We start from the raw sequence: 12,030 nt of genomic DNA on the forward strand, positions 1-12,030 counted from the left end.
GGGCGCGGAGTCGGCGAGGCCTCGCGGGGCGCCGGACAGTGCGGGGACCGCGGCGCCGAGGACGCGGGAGCCGGGAGCGCAGCCGCGGGTAAGGCGCGCGCGGCGGGGCCCCGTCCCCTGAGGGTGGCCGAGTTCCCGAGCGCGCGGGGGGCGGCCGAGCCGGCGAGAGCCGGGCAGAGCGAGGGGCGGCGCGGGACGGGCAGCGGCTGGGTGCGGGGCTGGGCGGCGGTCGCCCCAGGCAGGAGGGAGTGCGCGAGGGAGAGGGCGAGAGCGAGGGCGGGCTGCGCGGCCGTGGGGCGGTGGCGGCGGCGGCGGGGAGGGGGTCAGGCGGTGGCCGCCTCGGCTTTGTGCGCGGGCGGCTCTGCCGGGACCCCGAGGCCTCGTGCCCGCGCAGGCGAGGAGTCGGGGCAGCGGCGGCGGCGGGCGGGACACGTGCTTGGAAGCTGGAGGGACGCGCCAAGGCAGGGAGTCGGACCTGCGAGCGGAGGGATGGGGCGGGAGGGCGAGCTGAGGGCAGTCGCGGAATCCGGGAAATGGGAGGGAGCCCGGCGGGGCGGCGGGGCGGGGGCCCAGGGCCAGCCCAGGCGGGACCCGCAGGCACCCACCTGCCCCGGACGCCTCCCGAGACCCAGCCTTGCCGTGGGGGAAAGTGCGCGGCGGGCTGGTCCCGGCGCCTCGGACTGGGCTCCGTCTCTGCTTCAGTTGCCTGTCTCTTCTCCTCTCTCTCTCTCCTGCTTCTCTGTCTCTCTGTCTGCCTCTCAAGTTCTGGGTCTTTCATTCTCTCCCTCTTCTTCCTTTCTCCCTTCCTCTCCTTATTGCTATCCTTTGCCTCTCCCCCCGGTCTCTCTTTCCTTCCGTGCGTGTCTCCCTCTCCCCACCGCCTGCTCTGGCTCTCCCAGTGTGTCCCTCCTCTGTCCCTTCATCCTCTTCGCTCTGTCATTCTCACAATCTTTTGGTCTCTCTCTCTCTCTCTTAAGAGGCTTTCGCTCCCGGTCTTCCTGGCTCCCCTGTCTCTTGCTCTCTGCGCCCATCTCTCTGCTCGTCCCTCTTTCTGTCCAGGCTCCGTGTTTCCGCCTGTCTTTGGTGGTGTTGGAGAAGAGCCTCTGGAAGTTGTCCGCTGCGGTGCGGATCTTACTTCTGCAGAGCTGCACCCCTCCAGCTGGGTCCTGCTGTTTGTTCTGAATGGAAACGCTGCAGTTTCCTTGAGTGGTTAGGAACTGCTCTTTTTTTAGCCACCTTTCCACCAAGGTGAGGTCAGTGACTACGAGCGGTCACAAAGGTGCCAGTGAAAGAAAACGGAGGAAGAGAGCCGTTTCATTACCTCCAACAGATAAAGAGAATGTGTTAATACCAAACTTATCTGCAGCGAAGCAGAGCCACCTGAGAAAAGGTTCCTGAGTTCTGCAAAGAAACACAAAAGGCTCCACTGGAAATGAGAGGGTTCAGCTAAAAAGTGTTTGCAAATAATTTGAAAAAGCACTTAATGGAAATCTCTTGCTGTGCTAAATTGATGCCAACGAGTCTCTGTTTTCTTACATATATTTTTTAGGATTCCAGTGACAACTCTCCTAATTATTGTTTTGGGCAAGTTATGGGAAATGTCCTGTGTCAACTGGGACGTTAGTATTTAAGAAAATATTCAGTCTTTGTACTTTATACCTCTTTACACTCTAGTGATCAAGAAGAATTATCTCTAACTGTAAAGAAAATAGTAAAGGATTCGTCAGTAATTTGAAAACATGAGACATTCCAGTGATCAATAATGTTTTTGGAAAACTTTCATTATAAGGATGTTTTGAAGGATATTACATCTTAGTGAAATATGTAAGTTATTACACACTTAGATCATTGTGCAATGCAAAAAAGTTTGTGTTTTATAAGCAGATCATAGTAGTGATGTCTTTTTATGGGAAACATAGCTGGGAAATTAATTGCTCTGATTTTCACTGTTTTCTTTAGTCATGCATAATGTACCTTTGTGTTTAGCAAAATATTGCCTAGAGCTACAAAACTTGATACAGTGTGTTATTTGTCCAATCTGAATTACCATTTAGAAAACCACCTTTTCCTTTTAGTTACATGATATAAGTTGATATGATCTCATTACTCATGTGCTAGAGGCCGCTGATGAATTTTAATGGCACTGATTTGTGTTTTTAAATCAAAATGTTAGTTTTTGGTGAGTTAAAATCTTGATTTATGTCATGTTAGTGAATCATCACTATTTATACGGGCTTTGCCACCTTGTCTGCCAGGTGCTGCCCAGCACTTAGTCTAGGCTAGGTTGTATGAAATTCCCTGTTAGATTATTGTCCCTGAGTGACGTGCTGCTACGGCCTACTTATGTATGTTTCTCAAAATGTTCCAGTCGTTAAATAATATTTATGAAAAGGAAATTGACTTAAATTTTTCCTCATAAGCTTTGGGAACTGTGTGAGATGGCCTGATAAAGTATTTTTATTACAGTAAATGCTGATTTATTATTATTTGTTTAAAAGTATAAGGCAGTTTAAAATGTGCTTATCTTTTGCCACATATAGCACCTCCTCCAGCTCTTTCTGAGCACTCAACTCGTATTTATCATCCAAATCTAAAGTCAGTTGTCACCTACTCCAACCTAGCAGAGCCTTCCTGATTTTCAGAAGCCCCCTCACCACTGCCTCTGCCTCTCAGGCTTCTGAGTGCCCCTCTTTCAGTGTCCACCTCTGTGCTGTATGGTTACTTGCTTGACACTTCCTTGTTGGACTGTTATCTCATTGAGGTGAGATAGTGTCCTTTGTTTCTTTTTCTCTGAATTTCAGATGCCCAGCACAGTACCTGGTATATGATAGATACTCAAGAAATCCTTGTAGGACGATTGGTTCTTTTCCAAATTGCCTCTAACTTGTGATACTGATTCTTTGTGGATGCAGTAGCTCAAGGGAAATACTTTAGAATAGTGTAATAGCAGATCATAGACTTAGGATTGAAGGAATCTTAGCATGTCATCACACACATTAATAATATTAAAGATGAAGAGGATGAGGCCCAGAGAGTTTGAAAAACCATGCTCAGAAATAGAAAGTGAGGCTAGGATGGCTATGGAATTGAGACTTTACTTTTTTCACGGTGCCACAGTTCTTTTCACTGGACTCATGTTTGACTTCTTTCACTAGAAGTGGGTAAATATGTCTATAATTAGAAGCTGGAAGTTTTACTCTAAACTCTGAAGATTTCTTTTCATGTCACCCAATAAAAGCCATGCATGAAATGTATCACTTTGCAATAACTGATAATGATTTCTGATGTGTGTAAGCATGGAGGTAATACTGATCTTTAAGAACCTTGACTCCTAAATTATTTCTATGTGGTAGGCATTGTTCTGGGTGATAACTGTGTTGGGCAGAATTACTATTTCTTACCTGCAAAGAAGATTTAAGCTCTCTGGACTTATATTTTCCGCTCTATAATTCTGTGTGTGTGTGTGTGTGTGTGTGTGTGTGTGTTTTGAAGGGGGTTAGGGAGAAGAAAAAGGAAGTTTGGACCAGATTAGTGGTTCTTTTTGAAGTTTTCTTCAGAGACTACCAGTTTAACTCCCAGAACAACTGCAGATTCATCTGTTTTACATATCAGACTTCCTGGTAAGCTTTTGTTTTAAAAAAGGCTAACACAGCTCTAAAAAAACTTGAAGACCATTTTACTTGTCCTCCAGTCTGTCTTCCAGTTCTTGAATTTCATAATCAAGATCATTTCTAGCTTTTAAATATGGGTATTCGGAGGATGGTTGGTAAAAGTATTGAGGACAGAAGGAAAAACTGATATTGCCTTAGAGATACTATTAATAATTTCAGGTTTCCATATGCTGAATTTTATGTGATGGCAGAAACTGAAGTAGAATTGTCGAGATATGTATAGGCAGGCCAGAATTCAGGGAAAGGAGGGGTTGCGGCTAGAAAGGTAGATTAAAAAGTCGCTTATATTGACTTAATAATTTAAATTGAGTGAAAATAAAATTTTTTAGGATAGAGTACAGAGAGAGAGAAATAAGCCAAGATTTAGGAGTAGACAAAAAGGACATTTTGTTATGTTATTTCTGGGTATTTTTAAAGCTCATCACAGTAGTAAGAAGGGATAATGTATAATTTACATCAGGCAATAATTTGTTTTCATGATGTTCGGGACATCCACTTACATGCCAATATTCTAATTACATTCATTTTTACTTAAATGTGTGTGGCACTGTTATACACCGTGGGGACACTGTGACTGTAAGAGACACAGGATCCTTGCTGTCATTGAACTTGTAGAGAGTGAAAACACAATGAACTATCAACAAACACATGAATAAGATTATTTCCAATAGTGAAATTTGCCATTAGGAAAACAAGACAGGGTGATATGACAGCATGTGACTGGGCTACTTTATATGAGGTGGTCAAGGAAGGCCTCTGTAAGGATATTCTTGAGTAACAAGAAAGAGCCAACCCCTTGAAGATCTGAAAGAATTTCCTATCAGAGGATGCACTAGGGCTGTCTCTAATAGTAGCAAGCTAGGCACTCACTGGCCAGGGAGGCTGGACTCAGGCAATTAGAGGAAGTGGTAGGAATGAGGTCAGAGAGGTGGCGAGGTTCATAGCATAAAGTATGCATTTTATTCAAAGTACATTCTGTTGAACACCCTGGAGGATTTTAAACAGAGAAGTGAACAAATATGATTTAGCATGTCTGTATGTAGTGTGAGCAAGAGTGCCTGAATATGGCCACGTGGGTGGCTATGAAAATGATGTAGCGGAGAGTTTGTTGACTTGGCCAAGGGTGGAACCTTGAGAGGTTGATCAGACATTGTTCTTATCATGGAATAGAAGAATCATGGAGTTGAATCATCACCGTTTTTTTTTTTTTTTTTTTTTTGCGGGGCTTGGGGCTGGGGGTGTGCCAGGATCTACATTGCAGCAATTCACTGGTTCAAGAGTTACTTTTACTTTTGAATTTCAGACCTCAGCACCTTCTTAGAGTTCCCAGATACCACTTCTTTACCTCACCTGAAATATCTCATGGGCTGCAAGCTTCTTCCACGTGAGAGCCTATAGTATGTCCTAGGAAGCGTTGCGGTAAGGTTCTTAGTGCTAGACATGATTCCTGGACTACACTGAGACGCTTGGTTCTCTCTGAAAAGCAGAGTGGTGAGCATCCTTGAATGAGCATCTCTTCACTTCATTTTCAGTAAAATGTGTCAGTATAAAAAAAGGAATGTGAGGCAGAATTCCTCTAATCAGGTCTGAGTGTCATTTTCCTCTAACCCTCAGCTTTGAAAACTTTGGATGCTTCTTGAAAGAATTCATTGTAAAGTCTGCATTGTTAGATCGGGATGTTACACATCATTGTACTCCAGCCCCTTGCAAAGTGCTAGGACATAGTAGGCATTCAGTAAATAGTTGTGCAGTGCTTTTAGAGGCCAGTAGTTTTGATTCAGCTAATTTTATTTTTTCCTGTCTTTCAACAAGGATATGGCTGCATGTGGCGTCAGCTTTGGAAGATATTAAGTAGCAAGTTTGGAAATGAATTTTCTGGAGATTGTATTTACTTACCGGCTAAAGGAAAAAAAAAAGATAAAATCCAGTATATCTGTTTATAACGTTTCTTGCCTGGCTGTCTTGAGATAAACATTTTAGTCATTTTTATAGCGGTTAGATAGATATGAACTTAAACAAGTACAGACACATCTGTCACTAGTTAATTTGATGATTTACGAATCTAAAATGTTTCCAAGGAAGTCTGTAATGATGTTGCCTTTGTCTAAATTAATCTCTTGATAGAAATCAGTGAATTTTATCTAACTAGTATACTTTACGACCATCTATAAAATGTATTAAATTATCATCAATTCTTTTTTCTGAAACAAGCTACTTTTCTGCTGTTTTCCAATACACATTAGCCATGATAGTCCACATAATGGAGGATTATCCTGAAATCCTTCCCTTTATTACGGAACGTGGTGCAGTGCTCAGATGGGCTTGCAGACAGTTGTGGCATCATTTCATTTTTATGTGTTCGTAATTTTCTTCCACTGTTTCTTTTGATACTCTTCAATTTGTCAAGAGTTTCTTCTCTATCTGAATATTCTGTCTTGCCCCATTTTGCCAAAACTGTTCTTACCATTGGCTTCTGTGTCAGATATATTTTGGTTGCCACTCCAGAACCACTCTCAGCCCTTCTACCTCATGCTGTCTGCAGGGAAAATAACCTAGATGAACAACTTTGACTTCTAAAAAACGTAGGTCACTGGGGAGCTACAGCAGGAGAGTAGAGGGAGGGTGGGGAGTGAGGGTATTTATTTCCTTGGCTCCCTTTTTGTGAGAGATCAGTTTGGGCTGCCTGTATTCCTGCACTGAAAGTCATTGCTCTTCTCAAGGTATCCTTCTCTATATAACTCCCTCTTTCCAGATTCTGGTAATCCCTGGAATAACTTCCCTGCTTTTACTAACCTGGATTTACTGCAATACCCTTGGGGTTCTTTTCCACTACTTCCCACACCCTATTACATTGTCTGTTTATAAATAAATTCCCTCAGCTTATCAGGAGCTGTGTCAATTAAAGTCCTATTTTCTGTTGATTCAGCTTCTGAAAGCCTCCTCTTTGGAGTCTTCTTGGATTGATAAGAACAGTCATACTCCCTTACCTCTTTTGGTCATCTGCTTTCCACCCCAAATTATATGCTTCTGTCCATGCAGAATGATCCACAAACCTAAGTTCTTATATAAATACTGTCAGTCAGTTTATTGGAACATCTCGTGACTTGATAGTCTGTGTACCTTCTATCCATGTGCTTTGTTTCCTCCACTTTTTCACAAATGCAGTGCATCTTTATAGATTCACTGTTTAGTACCAGGCACTGTACTAGGCATTGTGGATACAAAAAGGTGGATGTTTGCCACTATTTGGGAGGACTGGGAAGGGAGCAGGAAATAAACAACTATACATAATAGTTACAATTTAGGTTTGTGATTAGGTCTATTTAAAAAAATAAACAGGGTGCAGCAGTAGAGAGTAACTGGGGGACTATCATTTACTCAAGATCACAAGCAACTGAAAGGCAGGGCATGTCTAAGTGGCTCTTGTTAACCTGCATATATTATTCAGGCTCTTAATATTTGACTATTTAAAAGCTTTTCCCAATGATGACACAAACAATAAATCTTGGCAGGAAAATTAGAAATTTCATATAAACCTTAAGAAAATAAAGTGCTTTATACTATTACCTAAAATTAATAGTTTTGTATATATGTATGTGTGTGTGTATCCCTTAAGAATTTTCTTATGCATTACTATGTATTTTTAAATGAAAATAAGATCATCTATATCATTTTGTGACTTTCGTTTTGAATTTAATCATGCATCAGTAACCCCATCTACATCAATGTATGCATTCTGAAACATATTTAATGTGTAATCTGATAGTTAAAGATCACAGAGTTCCTCATCTCCCTGCTCGTTATATTTCTTAGACTATTTTAAAAGTTTGATGGACGTGAAGAAGAAAACTGGGCCAATAATCTTGCCACACAAAAACCTCTAGAAATTAAGAGGCACTTGAGAGTATATCGGTTTGAATTGTGATGCCTAATAAAATTAAAAGACAACAGAGAGGGGACATAATTTAATCACACCTCTCATTTAATAATTACATTCTAGAATTTTTTTGAGGTCTAACATCACTGTTATTTCTACTTTGTCAGATAGTAAATGAAAAATTGGGGTTTGAGGTAATATGAGCTATTTGACTAATCCAGATAAGGAATTTGCATATAACAGTATGTTTTACCTGATTGCATTTGTTTTCCCAGTGTGTTTCATGGAACAGTGGTTTTGTGGAATGTTAGGTGTGCAGCCCAAGAGGGATCTTATGGATGGCAGCATAGCCTCCTGGTTAACCGTGGGAGTTTGTCTAGGTTTGAATCGTGGCTGTGTCATTTCCTAGTTGTGAGACCTTGGGCAAGTTATACTGCAGCTTCTGTGTTTTTGTTTCATCATCTGTAAAATGTCAATGACAATAATAGTATTTACATCATAGGGATGTTTGAGGATTAGAATTTTGATTTTTAAAGTGTTTAGAACAGTGACAGGTACATAGTAAACACAAGTGTTTGATAAGCAAGTAAATAATGAAATCTGGCAATTTCTGATGTTTTTAAATTGCAACCCAACCCTTTCTGAGCTTTTGTTGTATTAACATGCATTAATATTGACAGTCCCCAAAAGTGGTATTTGATCATGGGACTTGTATTTTTCCCTGTGTATATCATTGGATTAGTGTTCCTCAAAACTATGGGAAAAAAATTGATACAAACAATTGGTTAAACATTTTCACCAGTTTATTATCTCCTGAAATGAAGGGATCATTCTTACTGCCAGGAGTTGTTCCTACAATTATCTTACCCATCATAGAACAGGAAACTGGCTCCTGTCTTTTTTTTTTTTTTTTTTTTTTTTTAACACTTTTTCTTTTTAAAGGTAAAAATGAATGCTTTCCTTCACTACCCAGAAAAAGACTTCCAGCCTTATACCTGTGAGTACATACTGGGCCTCTGCAGCTCACTGAGCATGAGATTTACAGTGTATAATATTTTCTAAAAAGTTCCTTATTGTTATTTTTTCTAATTGTAAAGAATGTTCATTGAAGTGAACTTGCGAAACATAGGGAACTCAAACAAATAAAATCAGTCACTCATTTTTTAAAATTTTTTTATTATTTTTTTTTACCACACAGAAGTAGCCACCATTAGCATTTTGGGTCTTTTTTTCTTTACTGAATTGAGAGCATAATATACTATGGTTTTGTGTCCTTCCTTTCTTTTTCACTTGACTTTATTTATATAATATTCTCAATCCAAGACATGCAGTGATTTCTGGCCTTCAGATGATTGGTAATCTACATTTCAAAAGAGCTTCCTTCCTTACCAAGTTCTGTGGCCAGAGACAATATGAAAATAAAATGGTGTATCTAGAATGAGTTTCTCCCTTATTTTAAGTATTCTCAGAAATTGGAACCACCTGGTAAGCAGTTGGCAATTCTGTTTAAAAGACCTGGAGTAGGTGACCTCAGGTTGCTTCATTTTTATGAGTCATTCCAGTCTTCTAGCCAAAAGCCAGATGGACTCAGAAGAACCCACGACCAGGCTGTTTTGGAGGCATTACTTACTCATCCTGAGTGACTGTGAATGAATTTATATAATGTTGAGATTAACGTGGAAAAGTTATCCAGGGAAACCTAAATTATTCCAAAATAAATTTAGCTTAACTACTATTTAAATTTTAAATTGTAAATCCTTTCCCACCGTTGCATGTTTGAGGTAGGATTCTAATGATGTACTAATGTGGGGGAACAAACATTGTCTCTAAATATTTTATCTTGTCATATAATTTTGAGCAGGAATTAATATTGAATTTATATGACAGGACATAATGTAAACAAACGTGCTGTTTGTTAGGAGCTTTACTTTGTGTACTTCATACATAATGGATGCTCTTAGTGGTTAGAATAAATGTGTCAGTAAGTTGTTTTCATTCAAAAGTCCTTATTCAACAGCTTTGAATCTGCATCTCACTCAAGATTACATCAATCACTCCTTTAAATACTTATCGTTAACATCTGTAGCAAATGAAAATATTTAAACCCTCTCTGAAGAGAAAAACCATACTACACTGTTTAATTGAATTAAATAAGCTTTTCATGGTAACCTAGGAGCTATTTCTGGAACCAATTTGGAAAATGATCTTTGTATGCTGTGGCATTTATGTTTGATTATGTTTTTCTTAGTAATTCTCAATGGACCCGATTCACTCCTTGCTTCAGTCATCAAACCTTTTTGATTTTTGTAGGCAAATTATGTATTTCCTGCCCCATAATTATGCATATTTATGCATACTATATCTTCTTCCTCAAATATAGAAGCTGTAAAAAATTCTTAATTCGATAACATAATAAAATTATTTAAATTTTATCGTTTCACCATTCTGTGAAGTATGTTAAGACTGAGATAAACAGCCATATATAAATGAACTTCTTCCAAAAAATATTTCATACGATTTGACTTTTGACACTTACTAAAAAAAAAATAGGTATTTATAAAAATGGCAGATAATCCAAAACTTCTTATAAATACATTGTCTTGAAATACAGAATATTTCAAGGCACAGTAAAGATTTTGTGTACATTTTCTTCTCATTGGAGTCTCTTGATTTACAGAGCCATAAAGACATTGAAAATTGCTTTGAGTAACTCAATTTTCAAGATTTTTAGCTGTTAAAGTTTATTCTTTGTGATCAGCATGGGATATATTTTATATGCTTGGTACAAGGACTGTAACTTAATGTCTTTATTTCTTGAATACCTCAGACTTAACAGTTTAAAGAGAAAACTGACCTTAAAAAACAACAACAACAAAAAACCTCTGCTTTATTTACCACAATCCGAGTATCAGAATTGCAGCGATTTTCCCCCTAAATCCTAACAATATAGGAATGCTCATTTGCATCCTTTTACTCTTCACCTTCTCATTTTTCCCTCCCCTTTCATTTTTATCTTCCTCACTTTTGCATTTAATCAAAAAACACTATTTTATGTGACTGCTTTTTCTCTGAGCCAAAAAAAAATTAAAATACACTCATTTCTATTGTGAACATCAACGGTGTTTCTTTACTAACTCCATCATTCTCTGATTGGAAGTTACTAAGTTAGAGTAAGTGGAATGATGATTTGGTATTTTGTAGGCACAGTCTTAATATATTTTAGTAATATTATAAACTAATAAGAGTAAGATACATTTCTATTTTGTTATGAAATCACTTATTTGATTATGTAGTTTCACTTAAAATGTTTTGTGAAATGTTTATATTTTGAACAAAGGAATGTATTTCCATAGCAAAAATAGCTAAAAATGGCACAGACATGTATTATATAAAATATATTGCAGATATTACTTAGATCTAGACACTTTTTATTCCTTTATATAATCTCTTTGATATACAAAAATCTGTAATTACATTATACAGGTTTTCATCAACACCTTTCTAGCTTTTATTTGAAATTTCATGTGTTTATACTTGTGGTTTGAAAGCTGTTATGCATTCTTAAACATTTTTCTTCAAACATACTTGCATGCACCCTGACTTACCATGAGCCTCTAAATTCCTTTTCTGGCTCATCTGTCCTAAACCTGGAAGGTGTAATGTAGTTTAACAATAATATTTTACATCTGTAGTTTGTGAATAATGTCTTTCTTACAAATGGAATTATTAAATATTTATGCAACATGAATGATTTTGATGCCATATTGTAAAGTGTGTCAAAGACATGATCTAGTTCTGCTCTAAAGAGAAAGATGTTTAAATTCACAGTTGAGGCCGGGCGCGGTGGCTCACGCCTGTAATCCTAGCACTTTGGGAGGCCAAGGTGGGTGGGTCATTTGAGGTCAGGAGTTCGAGACCAGCCTGACCAACATGGTGAAACCCCGTCTCTACTAAAAATACAGAATTAGTCGGGCATGGTGGCACATGCCTGTAATGCCAGCTACCTGGCAGGCTGAGGCAGGAGAATCGCTTGAACCCAGGAGGCGGAGGTTGCAGTGAGCCAAGATTGCGTCATTGCACTCCGGCCTGGGCAACAAGAGTGAAACGCCGTCTCAAAAAAAAAAAAAAAAAAATTCACAGATGATACACTACTGAAGAATAATTCAGAGCACAAATAGACTGAATGTGGGAAAGACAAAATGAGAAGTTGGTGAGAACATTTATGAAATGTGAAGTTGATTCAGTCTGTTATTCTGTCTTTAGGTGACGCCATCAGGGAATATGTTAGGGAAGACTAGAATTGGTGTTTTATGATTTTACTTTTAAAATTTGGTATTAAGTCCTCCAGATATCTTAGTTATCCTCAGTCTAAACCACAGTGCTCAGCCATTAGTGAAACTGCTATATTTGGAAAGTGCTTAGATTTTAGCTTCTTTTCTTCACTTCATATTTCTCCTCAGCCAAAGTGGGTATTCTAGCTAA

General features: G+C 39.1%; 1 protein-coding gene across 1 annotated transcript in view; it reads left to right on the plus strand.

The window, feature by feature from the left end:
* Window positions 1-15: 15 nt before the first annotated feature.
* Window positions 16-12,030, plus strand: part of BMPR1B (bone morphogenetic protein receptor type 1B) — a 391,772-nt gene continuing 379,757 nt past the window's right edge. Inside the window, exon 1 of the mRNA XM_024246443.3 lies at window positions 16-88. The gene's annotated coding sequence lies outside the window, so the exon portion shown is untranslated. The remainder of the gene's footprint in view (window positions 89-12,030) is intronic.

Source organism: Pongo abelii, chromosome 3, assembly GCF_028885655.2.
Source record: "Pongo abelii isolate AG06213 chromosome 3, NHGRI_mPonAbe1-v2.0_pri, whole genome shotgun sequence".
NCBI classification, from domain to species: domain Eukaryota; kingdom Metazoa; phylum Chordata; class Mammalia; order Primates; family Hominidae; genus Pongo; species Pongo abelii.